General features: G+C 29.4%; 2 non-coding genes across 2 annotated transcripts; both read right to left on the bottom strand.

Annotated features, from left to right (window-relative positions):
• Positions 1 to 10,082: 10,082 nt before the first annotated feature.
• Positions 10,083 to 10,154, bottom strand: TRNAE-UUC (transfer RNA glutamic acid (anticodon UUC)). Its single transcript has one exon. It is a non-coding gene; the product is annotated as a tRNA-Glu (tRNA).
• A 5,697-nt stretch (positions 10,155 to 15,851) lies between these two features.
• On the bottom strand, positions 15,852 to 15,923 carry TRNAE-UUC (transfer RNA glutamic acid (anticodon UUC)). Its single transcript has one exon. It is a non-coding gene; the product is annotated as a tRNA-Glu (tRNA).
• Positions 15,924 to 18,603: the final 2,680 nt, after the last annotated feature.

Genomic DNA, 18,603 nt, shown 5'->3' with positions numbered 1-18,603 from the left:
GATGTTGCCACCAAACCCCCTTCCTACACTCACTTAATTGGTCGGACCGACAGGTTCAAAATAAAACTATTTTCTTTTAAATTTTTTTATTTAAAAATTTAATTTATTCTTTTTGGTATAATGCTATATGTATATTTTCTATCAATTTGATTCTTATTTTTTAAATTAAATTTAATTATTAATCTTTAAAAAAAATCAAATCTCTATTTTTAATAGAAATACATACGAAATTATGTACATTTTGATCGCAATGTAAATTCCACCAATAACCCATATATCTACCCTTATTGGGATTAGGGTAAGATGATGGGTCTTATTTTGGGGTTCTTCTTCTATTCTATTTTACGGCCACCAAGGCCATTTTTTTTTCCGTATTTTCTCTCCTCATTTTCACCATTGACCATTCTCCACTCTACAAGGGTGAATCGTTCTAAACTCCCATCACCTTCTTCTTATTGTCTTCTCCCTTGTTGATCCATTGTATCAACAATATTAATTTTTTAATAATATTGGCATGGCAACCCGCATAGTAGTTTGCGTATGCTTTATATTGACATGACAATATTTGTCTTATATACTACGTGAATAAATAATTTAAAGCTTATAAAAATATTCAAAAGATTAAAAAATTTAAAAAATAGCATAGAGTACATGCGAATCGCCTTGTAGGTAGTCAGTTTTTAATTAAAAAATATTTTTACTCTTTTTGAAAGATTCTCTATTAAATTTGACTTTTTTAAAAGGTTGAAGTCCAAATTTAATTTAATTTGACAAAAAAATATAAATATTTTGAGAGCTAAATTTGATGTTATGTCATTCCTTTTCTAATTGAATTAAGCTAATATGAATTATACAAAACATTCATTATAAATCAATCCAATTCAAATAAAATTTATTACACTTACAGATAACCGATACAGATATTATCTATTTGTACTTATTATAAAACTCCTAATTAAATTGGTGTTACGGGTTAATTATGTACCAACTCAATTAAGAAGATAAAAATACTCTCACTTTACAAATTGAATTGTACTATTTTAAGGATGTTTTGATATTTTATATTTTTATAAATCACATAATTTTGTTTTCACTTACACCATGAATGTATTATTATTATTATTATGAAGCAGCTAATTTTGGTAGATGATTTCAATAGGTTAAAATATGCCCATAACTCCTTATATTTTTTTATAAATTTAACAATTGGACTTGAATTTTAAAATCTAAAAATTAGAGGGCTAAGTTCTTAAAAATAAAAGTACAGTGACTTAATTTTAAATTCGTGAAGAATACACTACTATGACCTATGACATATTTTAACCATTTTAATATGGGATAAAGTAATATTTAGTTCTTGACTTGGTAATTTTTTTTAATTAGTTCACATTAATCTTGGAACTTGTTAACATTTTCTACTTTTGGTCCATGTGACGACATAACACTATAATATTGTGCCATGTCATTACGTAGAAATTATATTTTTTTATAAAAAAATTTAAGTGATGATGTGACACAATCATAAAATACTATAATCATTACACTAAATAAAAAAAAATTATCAAGTTTGAAATCTAGTACGCTGAAATTGTGCTATATAATTGTTTTTTTCTTTTTTTCCTTATGGGAGTTCTATGAATTGAAGTAAATTACAAGATAAGTATAGATTTGGTATAATTTAAAAAGTTAAAAGAAGAAATTAGGGCAAAGATTTGGTATAATTACTGGCCTCCTTTCAGTTTTCAACTTTCTACGTATCTTATAGCTCAAGTATTTGTATGGAAAGTCCTTGTACTGTTAAAAAAATCAATCATGTTCTTTGGGAAAAAAAACAACTCAATTGAGTCCTTAAGCTCTAAATTGCTCCAATCAAACACTTTAATCAAACACTCTAACCTCTTCCTCGTTGGGCGTTGCCAATGGCGGTAGGGTTATGAAAAAGGTTCATCGGCAAGAGGCAGAACTGCCTAATGACTTGGGTGATCTTATGGACTCTAATCCGATTGGGGGGACGATGGGGTTCAATGACCTATTAATGCATAATGGTCAAGGATCCAAAGGAAATGGTGTAGCGTTTGATGAAGATGATATTGCTCTTATGGAGGGGGATTTTGCAATAAGGATCGTTAATGGAGTTCCCTCTATCAAATTTTCTGATAGAGTCCATAAGTCGATTGAAATGAGTTTAATAAGGACGGTGGTTGTTAAGTTATTAGGAAAAAAAAGATTGGTCTTAATGCTTTGTATAATTGAATTTAAGCTTTATAGAAACCACAACAACCAATTCATCTTATGAATATTGAGAATAATAATTTTTTTCTTGGAAAAACGTACTTTTTTTTATCCAAATATCACTTGATTTAGTATCACCAATTATTTAAATTGATAGGATGTGACAGCTCTAATATGACCCTAGTCGGAAAGTGGTTTTGGGACCACAAAATCGAGTCATAAAAATAATTAACCGTCATATTTGAAGCTTATTATATGTATATATGCATGTGTGAAAATTTCATGTTTGAATTTTGTTAATTGTAAGTGAATTTTATTAAATAGGACTTGTGTGAGAAAATTTAGAAATGTGCTAGGCAAATGTTAAAGTGGCCTATTGATGCATGTTAGAAATGCTTGTACTTGCATGTCAAATTGGCCAAATTCTAGATGGTGGCCGGCCATGTTATGGACTAAAGCATATTATAATTATTTTGTGTCAACATTTTACGCTAATAATTTTATGTTACAAAATGAAATAAGGAATAAGGTTAATAAAATACTAGTTAATGGGAGGAGAAACCAAAGTTTCTCCATCCTTGCTCCTCATCGCCGTACCTAGAAGAGAAAAGCTTTGAAAAATTCAGCTATGGTGGTTAGCTAAATCAAGGTAAGTTCAAGGATGATTCTTGGATTTTAGCATTTTTTTAGTTAGTCATTAAGTTCTTTGCTTAACCCATGACCAAAATTTGAAATGGTGTGGTGTCTTGAGCATTCGGTTTTAGTTATTAAAGGATGAGATTGGGTTATAGTCTTTATGTTTTATGAAGAATTGTTGAAGAGAAAATGTTCAAGAAATGGTTGTTGTTCATGTTATTTGGATGAAAAAGAAAATGGTAGTTAGGTGAAGTAGAGTTTAACAAATGAGCACATATGTGCATTAGTTGCTAAATGGAGAAAAATCGGCTAACAAGTTGTGTACTAAGGCCGAATATGATTTTGGATACTATTGGGCAATGTATGTGTTTTGAATTGATGGAATGGAGAGGATGTTTTAATTGTGTTATGAACAATTATATGTTAAATTAAGGTTTGCTAAGCTAGCTACTAAGGTGAAATGCAAATGTTAGCATTTGATTTGGTAATAATCTGCTTGGGGATAGCAGCAGTAAGGTGATTTTGGAAAATCGCCATAATTTGTAGGAGTTGAATTAGAAGCTGAGTAAATTATGTCATTAAAGCTTGAAGAGTCTAGTTTCTTACAAAAGAAACTATAAAAACAAAAGAGTTACCGATCTTGAGATATTTGAAGTATTGTGGGGCTGAGTCAAAATGACTACTAGATTCCCTGTTCTGTTTTTATAAAATCAGTATAAATTGTACAAAAATGGACCTAAGATAAAATTTATGTGCTTAGACTCCTTAATGAGTCTAGTTTCAAATGAAATAAACAAGAACATATTTTGAATTCTGTACAATGAGAAATTTGATTCGTAGTGAAGGATAGTCAGTTTAGTCAAACAGTGAAACAAGGTGAACTTTAAGAAAAATCTGGTATTGTTGGGCTAAACTAAAAATTTTGAAAATTTTATGGATAATAGATAAATGAGTCTTCTGTCAAGGAAAATTTACGGCAATTGATTTGGAGTTTCGTAGCTCCAGTTATAAAAACTTTAGTGACTGTTGCTCAGGAAGTCAGCTTATAGGGAAATTGTAATTATATTGTAAACATTAATGAAAATTTGCTAATGAATTATTTATTGATTTTTATAAAGCTTACTATAATCTATGTGTGTGAAAGTCGAATCTATATGTATTATATTCTGAAAGTAATACTTGAATAGTCAATTAATGACTAGTTTAAAATTTGTTGAACTTAAGCTCAAGAGCATAGGGGGGCAATTTCAGATAAGGGAAAGGAAAAAGTAATCGAATAGCCGTTGAAGTCGTTCGACAACATTCGAGGTAAGTCTTCGAGTAATGAAACTTAGTTTATGATTTGATTAAGTCATGTCATATAAGCATAACGAATAAACGGAGATATAATGATTAGTTTATACTTATGACGGGTGGCCGAATGTGTATAGAGATCATGTTAGAAAGCCACTCAAAATCATGCTCTTTGTATGTGGCTATTGAGCCGAAATTGGTAAGGTTTGATAAGTGTCTTGTGTTTGAGCTTTAGTAATGAAAATGAAATATGGATGTGTCATGATTTATTGATATATGTGCATGAGTATTCGAATGATATCCGGGTTAAGTCCCGAAGGCATTTATGCTAGTGATTATATCCGGGCTAAGTCCCGAAGGCATTTGTGCTATTGATTATATCCGGCTAAGTCCCAAGGCATTTGTGCTAGTGATTATATCCGGCTAAGTCCCAAGGCTTTTGTGCTATTGACTATATCCGGCTAAGACCAAGGCATTTGTGCGAAGTTATATATCCGCTAAATCCGAAGGTACTTGGGTTTGGAAGTGAGCGATCTTGCTGTAATAATTTCAATTAATACGCTCATAAAATCCAAACGATAAGGTATGTTTCAGATATGCATCGAAAGGTTGATTCCTTTTAAATAGTATTCGCTCAATTGATTAACGAACTTCCGACCTCTAGTTAGGTTTAATTCCTGTATGAATATAATGGTTGAAGCGTGAAGTAAGTATGATTTTGAGAACATGCATATATGCAATTATTCATTTAGTAATATGAAAGCTATACTTTAGTCGTAAATAATTTCATTACTTGAACTTACTAAGCATTAAAATGCTTACTCATTACTTTGATTCTCTGTTTTATAGATTTTGTTCGTCACCATCGGACTCGGAGTGTCAAAGTCAAGTCATCCACACTATCTAAGCCACTTTTGGTACTCTTTTAGTTCAATTTTGAAAATGGCATGTATAGGGCTGACCCTTGTTGTTAATTAAGTACCCTTGGTAATGTGTATTCAGTATAGCCATGCGAAAATGGCTCGTATATTTCGAAGTATAACATTATGGTCTCGGATATGGTTATTAAATGGTGTGGAAATGTTTGGTAATGACTAGCCATTGGTATGGCCAATCATGGTCCTATTGGTGCTACGTACGCCATGGCTAATCGGGATTACCCTTGATAAAAATGTATGTCAATTTGCTATTTGATTCATGGAAAATTATGAAATAGGTAAAAATGTACCTTAAAATAGATGCTGACAGCAGCAGTGACGTAAGTTGGAAAAATCACTAAAAATAGTAGGAGTGGAATTAAATAGTGAATAAATTATGTAATCGAATCTTGATGAGTCTATTTTCATATGAAATAAACAAAATGACCACATGAGCCGTATTTTATGAGATGTTTAAGTTTTCGTGAAACAGGGCCAGAGCGTTTTCTAGATCCCCTGTTCTGAGTTTGAAAAATTACCATAAATTAACCAGAGACAATTAGAAGTCATTCTTTATATTTATAGATTCCTTTTTGAGTCTAGTTTCGTTAGAAATAAACAGCATAAGTATTAAAGCTCTGTACAGGAAGATATCTAAGTCGGAATGCATGAAGGTCAGAGTAGTCGAACCCTGAAACAGGGGAGACTTTAACTAATAAACTGTACTAATTGGCTTGACCAAAAATTCTAGAAAAAAATTTGTAGATGGACATATGAGTCTAGTTTCAGGAAAAATTTACGGAATCGGTTTTCTAGTTTTGGAACTCAAGATATGATTTTTAAAGCAACTGTGATGCAGTTGGCCAGCTTGTCTGAAAATTTTAAAATGAACTGTGTAAGCAAATGAATTAAGTCCGTTCACACCTCGTGTTCGACTCCGGCAACGGTCTCGGGTACGGGGTGTTACATAGGATGTTCATTTTCCCAGGTGTGATTTGAGTTCGAGTAGCGCTAGTCGTGTTTTTTATTCAGGCTTTACTCTATTATTATAATTCAAAAAAAGAAAAAGAAAAAATTGAGTATATCAAACTTATCTGTTAAAGATAAATATGTCATTTGCAGTAAAAGAAATTATTTTTTATTACTAGAAACAATTATTGATTTATAATGTAACGCCCCAATTTTCGGGAATTCTGTGAATGTTGGCATAAGTTTAATTATGTTAGTGGGCCTCTAGAAAGCCAAGCTTAAGATAGAACCCGACAATTTTAGTTAATTTTTGTTCCATAAGAAAAAGGGGGTGAAATTATGAAATAGAACCTATGTGAAAATGTTTGAAAATGCTATAGGCTAAATTGAAGTGGCCAAATAAATAGGAGTGCAAAATAGGAAGATTTGCATGACAAACCTCCCATTTTACATGAAGTGGCTAGTCATCATGTTGTTGTAGACAAAATGTGCACTTGATATCCATAATTTATGGTACAAATTGATACAAATTGATAATGGGTTAGGTAAATGTTCCATGATAATGGGTTAGGCAAATGTTTCATGATAATGGGTTAGGTAAATGTTCCATGATAATGGGTTAGGTAAATGTTCCATGATGGGAATTTCATGTCTTTTGTATTAAAGAATTAAATGGATGAAATATGAAATTTTATTAAAAAAAAAGGGGTGAAAAGAACAAAGTTTTGTACATCTTTGTTCATCATAGCCTAAAGTTAGAGAAGAGAAAGGAGAGGAGAAAGCTCTTGAATGTTCGGTCACTTGGGGAAGAAAAATTGAATGTAAGTTCATGGTAGTTTGCTTTTATTTTGAGGTTCATGAGTTCTTCTTGATTCTACCTTAACTCTTGAAGCGTATTTTGGTTTTTAGTTGTGTTGTGAGCATTTAGTCATGAATTAAAATGAAGGAAATGGTTGTTGTTTCATGTTCTTTTGATGAAAAATGGAAGATAGGTGAAGTTGAGCCAAACAAATGAGCATGCATGTGCCTTAGATGCTAAGGGGAAAAATTGGCTAACATGTGCTTTAAAATGATGAAATGGAGATTATACTTAAGTAAAATCATAGATATGTGATGATTGATTGGTGATATACATGTTTAAATAACATGCATGCAAGTTATGTGTGAAATAGTGAATTTGGTAATAAAACGTGAATTTGGAAAATCACCATAAATTGTGGGAGATGAATTAGAAGCTGAATAAATTATGTAATTAAATCTTGTTGAGTCTAGTTTCAAATGAAATAAACGAGAATATATTTTGAATTCTGTACAATGAGAAATTTGATTTGTAATGAAGAGTGGTCAGATTAGTCAAATAGTGAAACATGCGAAACTTTGAGAAAAATCTGGTATTGATTGGCCAAACCAAAAATTCAAATTTTATGGATATAAGATATATGAGTCTATTTTCGAGAAAATTAACGGCACTTGATTTGGAGTTTCGTAGCTCCAGCTTATAAATGATTTAGTGACTGTTGTTCGGAAGATAGCTTGCAGTGAAATTATGATTATGTGGTAAACATTGACAAAAATTTGTTAATGAGTTGCTTATTGATTTCTTATAAGCTTACTATGATCCGTAAGTGTGGTTGGCGAATATTGTAAGGGGTTAATACGTAGTTTGTATTTGAATAATTAGATTAACGTGTTAGTAATCCAATTGTAGGCGGTTCGTGTGTAGATCTCACAAGATATCGTCGCAAATGTGTGTAACTAACACCCTCTTTCTTAGTCCGGATCGGCAAAAGTCGAAAAGTCAAATGCCAAAACCGTATTTTGTAGATTTGTGAGTGTGCGAATGCTCGTGAGGTAAATTGATTAATGTTTTTGGTAAGCTGCAATGTTTGACCGCAAAGTGTATGATTTTTGTGCCCTCGATATTTTTGAGCTTAATGGGCCAAAATTGGAATGATGGGCCAACAGCCCAATTCGTAAGAACCCCTCAGTAGTGATTCTATTAGTATGTGAAAGGTAGGAATATGCATGAAAAACCCTAAAATAGATAAATTACTGAAATACCTTTAAAAGTGAAAATTTACAGTTTTACCCTTAGGAGATAAATTACTGAAATACCCATAGGGTTAAATTGACCTAAATGCATGTTTGATCGTTGTTATTTATTGCATGCCATGTTGTTATTATTTGATGCATGGACTGGGATATTGACGGAGGAAGTAATCGAAAGTGGCTTGTCCACGATTGGAGGCTTTGCCTCAATTTATCGATAATCGAGCAGCAAGGTCAAGAATCGTGGAGTGTTGGGTGGGTGGGTTGAGCTATTCCCACATGGAGTGTATGGTGGTACGGTGGAGTGTAGTGGTTGGTGGGTTGAGTAGTCTCCCAAATGGGCTTGCATATGTTTACTAATGTTGCATGTATTTTGAAATGGGCCTATGGGCCATATCATTATCTGAATAAGGGCTAAGGCCCAGCTTTATTGTAATCTGAAAGGGCTCGCCCAAGACCTCATTACCTAAATGGGCTTAGGCCCAATGGGCTTAAGTGACTTGGGCTTTGAATGGGTTTTCCTTACACACTAAGTTTCCCAAACTCACCCCTTCTTTAACCTTGCGGTGAGCCTTGATGTGGGTGACTTGAAGCGGAGGGGATTCAGAGTGGCCATGGTGAATACTTTTGGGTTTGAAAAAAGACCTGGTTTTCTTAAGTTATTTTAATTGCTATTTAATTTTTGGGTTGTAATAAGGCCATTTTAACTTTATTTTCTTCTTTGATTTTTCTGGGATTATATTATTAAAAACAACTTTAAATTGATGGATACTAATTCAAATGGGCTAGACTTAGGGTGTGATTTCAAAACGATACTTGTTTTTTTTTAAAAATAACACGACGTCACGAATATTCGGTTTACCAAAGATAATCACTCAAAGAAATTTCAACTTGTTATAACCAAGTGTGGCAATGGATGTGGGCATGTCTAGGATTGGATCCAATCGGAGAGCTTGGTACTTAAGCAGCCTTCATGGCTCACCTCCTCTGTTTTGGATACCTACCTGGTGCCCAGCTTCCATTCACTTGGTTAGTTTGACAAAAGTCGGTTTTTTTTTAAAACACTAAAAAGGGAACACGGGTTTTTGACTTCAAAGTGGCACGTCGGATTCGGCCTTAACGACTGGGCCGGGTTTGGGGTGCTACATATAAAATTATTTTTATTTTTACACTTTAATTTATTTTAAAAAAATATAATTATATTTAATAAATATGAGTGCCCCATCAATTTTTTTTTTCATATTTGAGCATGAATTAATATGGTTGACCCACGTCTGGTTGATTATTTCTTAATGTGAAATTATAGAGTAAAATTTTGAAGATCAAATATACTCTAAGCAAAGTTTTCAGAACTAGATTAGTGGTTGAATTGGTGAGACCGTTAATTCATACAATTCAATTAAATGAATTATTAAAAAACATTAAAAAATTTTGATTCAATTGGTTTTTTTGTTTGGTTCAATCGGTCCGTATCAATTCGCAGGTCAATCAATCTGATGCCTCTCTTCGGATTGATATCTTGACAGTTTCTCGATCCAACCAATCGATCTGATTAAGTTCAAACAACCATAACTGTAATTCTCTACACTTTGTATATTTAGAATTTATTTCTCTAACTTATTATTTTAAAAATCTATTTTCAAATTATATGTAATCACGCTTAATTGAAAAGTTAACGATATTAACTATTTGAAATAATTAATAAAATTATAAAAATATAGAGATGAAATGATGTTAAAAGATTAAAGTATAAGGATTAAATCTTAAATATAAAGCATATTGTGGCTAAAATTGAAATTAAAGTATAAAGATTAAATATTAAATTTGAGCATATTAAGACTAAAATTGAAATTAAAGTATAAGAATTAAATCTCAAGCATATTAAAAGGACTAAAGTTGAAAATGAACCGGTTTATAAAATGAAAAAAGAAAAAAAAAGCTCGTGGTGTTCCTACGTGTCGGGACAGCAATAAAAATTTAAGAAGATTCCATTGCCGGGAATTGAACCCGGGTCTCCTGGGTGAAAGCCAGATATCCTAACCACTGGACGACAATGGATTATTGATCACGTGGTATAGTAATTACTATTAATAGTATTATTTTTACAAAATCGACGAAGGTCATACTCTTACATATAGATTATATATGCCTTAATTATCCTATCTAAAAAAAACGAGTAACCAAAAACAACAAGCAATATTGGTTTTCCTGTTGAAATTTTTCAAAACTTATATTTTATTTGTATTTATTTATCAATTAAACTTATTAACGGTTGAAAGAGGTATAACAAGACAAGTCCTTGATAATGGAGATTGTGATTAACATTTAATGGATTGGAGAGGTCTTATCTTGCTATGTTCTAACCCCACCTTGAATTTGGGTTACACTATGTTGATTTTAATTATTTATTTGTTTAAAGGGTTATTAATGAGGTTTCATTAGGGGTGTATTCAGTTTAGTTCGATTTTTGGACAAAAATTGAATTGAATTGTTCCATTCGATTTTTTACTTCTAAAATCAAAATTGAAAACGTATAGACTAAAAACTGCAATATTTGAAGTCGGTAATCGCAGTTCAGTTAGGTTCGGTTCGACGGATTTTTATAAATCTAAGCTTTGTAAAAAATATATATCACCGTTTTTGGGCTCCAAAAATTTTGTAATTTTTATTTTTTCACAAAAATCATAATAAATACCAAAATTTTGTAATATTTGATTTAGTTTTAGTTTAGGAATATAAAATAAAATTGTAAATTTTAGAAGGAGATTAAATTAATTAAATTCGATATTATACTAACAAATCATTGACACTATCAAGAGATAATTTTTTCAGTAATTTAGTTAATGTCTTGATATTTAGAATTTCAATATTTAAAAAAGTAGAAGTTACATCAATAGTGTAAACAAGTACAATATGATGGAATTTTAATGCATTAATTTAGTTTCTAATACTTTTCACTTTAATCCTTAATGTTTCCTTTTTTTTTTTACTCCGATCAATATTTTAAAATATATATTTTTGAAGTGACCAAAATGAAAGTGACCTAGAAGTTGAATGACCAAAACAAAAGTGTAAACATGATATGATGTGTACAGTCAACCATTGTTAGAGATTTAATGCTTAGATGACTAAAATGATAGCATCCTAAAAGTTAGGTGATAAAATTGCAAGGATTTCTTTGTGGGTGACCAAAATGAAAACACCCTAAAAGTTAAGTGACCAATTGGAAAGTTTACCCTTAAAACAATGACAAAAAAAGAAGAAGGTTTTAGTAGGCTTATTTCTTTGGTCAAGTTGGGTTGAATTCAAGTCGGACTTAAACATAATATTAGCCTACTTCATATTTGTTTAAGTCAGATCGAACCCAAAATATGGGTCTAAAATTTTGTTAAAATCTGCCACTTTTCGTAAATAACTAACCTAAGTCCATTTTGGACCATCCCATATTATTTTTTAAAAATGTTTATATTTTTAAAATTTAATATTTAATAATTATATATTTTTCATTTATTAAAATTTTGTATAATCATTTTAACTTTTTTTTATGTTTACATTGTAGTATTATATATTACTATAGATTTAATTTTTATGTGTTATAAATTATATAATATAATATATTATAAACTTTAAAATGCGCTAGGCCAAGCCAACTCAGGCATTGAACATTAAAGCTTGAGCTAGACCCAATTTTTAAATAGACTTAATTTTTTGTTTATTTAAGTCTAATTTTTTATTATCAAAACTTCCTAACTTTCAAACGGACTTTCATAATCCGCTCCATGAACTTATCTAAAATATTTAACATTCAAATTCAAACCCCATCATTTAAAAATTATAAATGAACTAACTGAGTTATAATTTATTCTGTTCAAAGGTTAATTACCATCAATTACCACATTTAAGGATGACTAATAAGTGTTTGAGATTTAATTAACATGCCATAGAGGAGAATGATTACAAGAGAATTATAAAAGGGAAAATAAAGTGTTTAGTGCTAAATTCCTTAAGCATAACATAATGCAAGATTTGTTGGAAGGACAAATTGCTTGATCTTTTAGCAGACCAGTTGCTTGGGTCAAGGGACCATTGCCCAAATTATGTCTCTTCTTTACAACAAAAACATGTTCCATTATAATTTATTTGTTTTACTTAGCTTTACGCTACCCCATTTGAAAGAAAACAAAAATGCTTCCTAGTTTCTTGAGCAAGCAAATTTGGAATCATATCTTCCAACTTTCTTTCCTCCTTTTCATGCAACATATCATTCATTCTCATTCTCTATCTTTGCCTTCCATTTTAAAATTTATATCTCTTCGTCGATTGAATTTTAATTCGATTAGTATCGGTATTATTATCAGTACAGAAGAATATGGGTTCGAGTGTGTTGAAGAAGAATTAGGGAGAAGTTATGAGTAGTTCTAAGCATTGTAAAAAGAGCATATATATGATAAGAACTTATCAAGTTTAATGTTAAAAAATATATATCACTTCTTTTAACTTTTCAAAACATATATGATCTTTTTTCTTTGTATAATTAAGATATTTTTTATGTCGGTTTTAGGTTTCATTAAAATTAATCTTTTCGTAATTTATGCTTATCTCTTTTAATAATATTATTTTCAAAATTCGGGCTTGAATTAAATTCTAAATAATATAATGCGGTTTACAATTGTAGCTAGCATTTATTGGTCTAAACATATAATAATTGATAAATTTATACTTAAATTTGAAATTCAAGAATTTTTTAGTCCTCATCTTTGATCTTTTGGCTGCTCACTTTGGAATCTTACTTTAAGTTGCACGAAGAGTGTACCTAACTCATTAACTAACCTAACCGCCTTCAAAAAAGAAAATGGCCAAAAGGGTCACACATCTTATCATAGGTTTTCTTTTGGTGTAAGGGGAGTTTTTTTTTTTTCTCTTCTTTTTCATTACTATATATTCATTATTGAGGTTCGTGGTTGCTTTTCTTATAACGTGTTTTTAAGATTTAAACATGCGTTCTTTCTTTCGAAGTGTAGTGTAACTTACCACTATACTCAATACATATTGGTAAAATCGTTTTTTAAATATATTGTAAATACCTTTAAAAATTGATAAATAGTCTATATTCTTTTAAAAATAGGTTAAATTCTAAGGATAGTCCATGTTCTTATAAATTTGTGTAGACTTAGCCTCTCCACTTTTATTTGCTCAAAATTGGTCTTTCTCCTTCTCGATTTGCTCATCTTATATTTTTTATATAAATTTTCAAAATTTTAAAAATTAAAGGAAAAATAAAAGAGTAGAGACCAAATTAGCAAGACTTAGAAAGATTAAGGAGTTAAATTTGTGATTGTACCTAATTTTTAACTGAATTAATGGAGGGACTAAAATTTAAAAATTAAAAAATAAAAAGATCAATTTTAAGCAAATAAAAATAGAGAGACTAAACTCGCAAGGATAGTATAGGAACTATTCTTAAAATTTAACCTATCTTAACTCAAATAATATTTGAACCATTTTGTTTTTTTATAAGAAGGCAGGAAAGTGTAGTTTATATGTTTGAATTTGCAATTAAGTGTAAGCTAAAGACTTGAATTTAAGGTTTAACTTAAATCATGCTTGAAACATTTCATTGATAAAGATTGTTTTATTTAAATTTAATTCTATATTATATTTTAAAATTATTAAATTACAAAATTATGTTTTTATTTTATTTTTAATAGTAATTTTAAACATATATATAAATTTATATATATATAATATTTGATTCGACATATGAACACATTTTTATGTAAAACCCTATTATTCATATTTTTTTTCTTTTTTAGGGTAAGATCAGGGGCGTAACTAAGGGGACTGGCAAGGAACTCATCCCCCTTAAAATGAAAAAATTTTCATTTATATCTTTTAGATTTTTAAAATTTTAAATTAATAAAGGTAAAATTACACATTGGCCCTTCTAAAACGATAAAATTGATTTAACCATTTAAAATAATAGACTATTTAAATGGTGAAATTATATTTTATTATCGTAAAATTAAAATTTAATTTTAGTCTCTTAAAAAATTTTCTACCTTCACCCTTAGATAAAATAGTGAAATAAATTAATTAATATGTTTTTACAAAATGATTCTATCTACAATCATTTAACATGAAACTTTGAACAAAAATTAATAGACCCATCATTTATCACAAGAGTAAAATTTATTCTAAGCAACAATCTATATTAATTATTTGTATGGATATAAGTAAAAATAAAGCATAATAACTCATTATCATAACTCTTATTGATTTAGGATTATGTATTTATATATTATAATATAAAAGGTATGTATATATATTTTTTAAGTAATTATTTGATACACAGTTTGTAAAGTTTTAAACTTCACAAACATAATTGAAAACGCGACAAATCTATTATTTGTTTATATATTTATTTTTTTTAATATACTTATAAGACATGTTGTAAACACTCGTTTTTTTTTTGTGCTGTTTAGTTCAAATTTTGAACGTTATTAAAAATGTGTTGTTAGAATTGAAGGCAAAAGAAAAAAAAAAAACCTTAGTCACAATGCATAGAAACTAAAACAAGAACAGAAACCAAAAAATTTAACCAGGTGGGGCTCGTAGGTCATCTTTATCTAGAATATGGACCAAAGAAGATGGTGGTTGGCGCAACCAGTAAAGAAGCCACCTAATCAGCAGCCAAATTAACAAATCTCCTTACAAACTCAAAACATACATGGGAGATCTTATCCTTGAGAGAGTCCAATTTCTACAAGATAAGCTTGAGTTTTTAACGACTACGCTTATCCTCTTCAAATTCCTAGAAATTTAATTGAATTTTTTAATAAGTCTTATATCATTTTAATTTGAAATTAATTTATAAGTTGAATTAGAATAATGCTTCAAGCATTTTGAAAAGAGAAAGTGATTAGATTATCAAACTTCAATTTGAATTCAGTTATGCCCAAAGTTCAAATTGAATTCCTTTTGAAATACTTCAATTTCAAAGTACCAAATATGATTTTAATGGTTGATATCTAAAATGTCATCATTGGGTCAAGCCCATTTCAATATGGTTCAAAGTGGTTCATATCGAAAATGCCACTATTGGCCCAAGTCTTTTTGATATTTTGGGTAAACTGCTCCATTAATTATTAACTATGAGTAAGTTTTATTTTAGTCACTTTATTAAAAAAATTACAATTTAATTTTTGAACTATTCGAAAATTTTTATTTAACTATTCAAAATTTTTTTAAGTATCCATGATAAATAGCTTTTCCCAGTTATATTATTATTTAATGTTTATCACTACCTATTATTATATATTATATTTTATAATAGATGTTATATTACATATTTTAAATAAACTTTATATTTATTGTATATATATTAAATATATTTTTAAATTTAAAATATTAAAATAAAAAAATACACAATCTTGGAAAATTGTTGAGAAGTCAGTTCAATCTTTTCAATATTTTTGGACAAAAAGGAAAATTGGAATTTCTGCTATTTCAAAATTGAAAAAAAAAATGGGAAATTTGAAAAAAACTGTGTCCTGTCTAGAAAAGAATTTTTAAAAAAAACCATGTTATTTTAAATATAGAGGACGAGCTTTACACTTCCTACATTTGGAATTTAAAGTATAAGGATTAAACTTCTAATTTAAGCATATTAAAAGGACTAAATTTGAAAATTAACCGAGTTTATAAAATGAAAAAGAAAAAAAAAGGTGGTGGGTGAGCAATAAAAATTTAAAAGAATTCCATTGCCGGGAATTGAACCCGGGTCTCCTGGGTGAAAGCCAGATATCCTAACCACTGGACGACAATGGATTGTTGTGTAGTGAATTTAATAAGAACAGAAATGACTATGGAAAGTAATGCTCTTTTGAATTAATAGTTGCATGAATCAAAAGGTTGGGCCTTTGTGTTTCAAATTGGGGTACTCTAATTGTTTTGTTGTGAGTCCTATGGATTCAAGTGGTGGGTTGGCTATCTTTTAGGAACTGGCTATTAATTTGGTGTTTGCATTCTTATTCAATTCGACATGTTAATTCAGGAGGATTCTTCTTGGTACTTTATCGGATTTTATAGTGTGTTCAATGTCAGGTTTTGATGTTGAGTAGGTATGCTCCGGTAGATGGTTGCCACTAATGGCCTCCTTCGGCTTTATTTGGGAGATTTTAATGAAATATTTGTAGTCTTTTGAGAATGTAAGATGATCTGTTTTTAAGATATTATTGATCAGGGGCGAAGTTAGAAAAATTTTTTAGGAGGCGGATGGAATTTTAATTTTCTATAGTTTATATTTTTATAATTTGTAAAGGATTAAATCAAATTTTTATAATTTTAAGGGGCCAAAGTGTAATTTTACCTTTACTAATTTAAAGGAGTTAAAATGTAATTTTACATTTTAGGGGAGGCTGGGACAGATGCCAGCCCCTTAGTTACGCCCCTGTTGTTGATGCATGTTCATTTATGAAGCTTGGCTTTCACGTGCTTTAGAAAATGAGTAGATTTGAAGTTGCTGATTGAGTATCAAATTTATCAAATTTAATTTCTTGTACTTAATAATAGAATAAAATTGAATATAGAATCTTTCTGGTCGAACAATTGATTTTACTTATTTTAATTTTTGGGGTTTGCTTCAATTGTAATTTATAATAAATTGAGTTTTAACTCGATTGGCATTAACATTGTTTCATGTCACTCCCATAGCACAACTCAACCGACTAGTATTCAATTAAATTACGGTAACTTGTTACTAATTATTAAAACAAAAAAGACAATTATAGATCTAATTATTCTAATTAACTATTTAATATTTTAAATATCAAACATAGAATTCTACCTAGAATAATAATAAAAGAGGGTATAGACTTAATCTCAAACTCACATCCTCCTATATTGACGACAACAATGTTTATCTCAATCGAATTAAGACTCAATTGATTATATATTATAATTGAAGCAAACCCCAAAAATTGATTATATATTACAATTGAAGCAAACCCCAAAAATTGAAATGAGTAAAATCAATTTCCAATTTGCTTGCACATGGGATCAGGAAAACCAATGGTTAATTGATTGTAAGAAATGAAAACTCATAGTAATTGCAGGAATCTGATACGGTGGATTTCCTTTTCTTTTTTTTTTCTTTAATTGATTGAAAATTCCCACCATAATAATTGAAGAAGCATCATCCATGTATATATATCTCATCTCATTATTTAATAAACAATAATAAAATCTTAAAAATATATTATTTTATAATTAAATTTAAAATGAAAATATTTTTAAAAATTATTTAATTTAAAATCGAGCCGAAACAGACTACTCAATCCATGGATAGGTTTATTCGACACTAACAATATATAGAGTTTGAAATCAACAAAATCTTTTAGCACTAAACCAATGACTTCTCTAGCAACATTTTACTCGCTTAATTCATTAATTTCTTAAAAGGTTAAAATATTTTATAAGTTAGTTATAACGTCAATTTTCTTAGTTATATGGTTATTAAATGAGTATTTTTTTAATTTTAAAATATCATATCAATAAATTTAATAAAAAATTAACAATATTAACAACTGAACATGAATTTTAAAATCTAAAAATAGAGAAATTAAATTTTAAAAATAAAAATATATACACTAAATTTCAAATTTATGAAAATGCTCGAATTATGGCCTATTTTATCCTTCTTAAATTTTATGTAAGTTTGTAATGTAATAATAATTCAAATTAAATTAGACGAATAGCTCAAATGAAAAAGATTAGGAGGAAATCCAAAAGAAAGAAAATATCATAAAAGGAAAAGTGAACATCATGAAGAAATTTTAGTAGGATATAATTCAATTTTATCTTAATTAATAGCAATAAAAATAGATTCTTTGATTTTTAAATTTAATGGCTATAAATTCATGGCCAGCTTGACCCATACAAAGCAGAGTGGGAATCATGGACCTTTGTTTTGTCATTCTATTTGTGGTTTAATCACCACAATATATTATATAGTTAGTACTCATATAATATGAGAAATTTTAATATATAAAATTAGCTTTTATAATATTTTCATTTAGATACTTTGAAAGTTTATTATTCACTTAAGTTCATGTAAATTTGTTTTGCTGAACAAGTTGGTATCTCAAACTAATGCCATTAAGTAGACTCGTATTCTTGTTTTACCCCATTCATGGGCATGGGGCAAGTTAAAAAAAAAAAAAGCCTGAATAGTAAGTTTGTCATCAGATATTTAGAAGGTCATTTGGGAGTTCACCCTTTCGGCATGACTATCTATGCAACAAATGGCCTAATCTCCATTGGGAACATGAAGTTGTTGCTCACAGAATATCACGTGGGCTCAATTGCTTTATCACATTAGAGTCAAAATGAATTACAAGATCTGTTCTGTCACAGACATTCTCCTCCCATTGAAAACCTCTAGAAACGATAAAGAAGAGGATCAATCCTTCAAGAATACTAAACCTACACTTAATCAACACTCTTTCAA

This window comes from Gossypium arboreum, chromosome 13, assembly GCF_025698485.1.
Source record: "Gossypium arboreum isolate Shixiya-1 chromosome 13, ASM2569848v2, whole genome shotgun sequence".
Lineage (NCBI taxonomy): Eukaryota > Viridiplantae > Streptophyta > Magnoliopsida > Malvales > Malvaceae > Gossypium > Gossypium arboreum.
The sequence above is the reverse complement of the archived record's forward strand: the minus strand, read 5'-3'. Positions and strand labels throughout refer to the sequence as shown.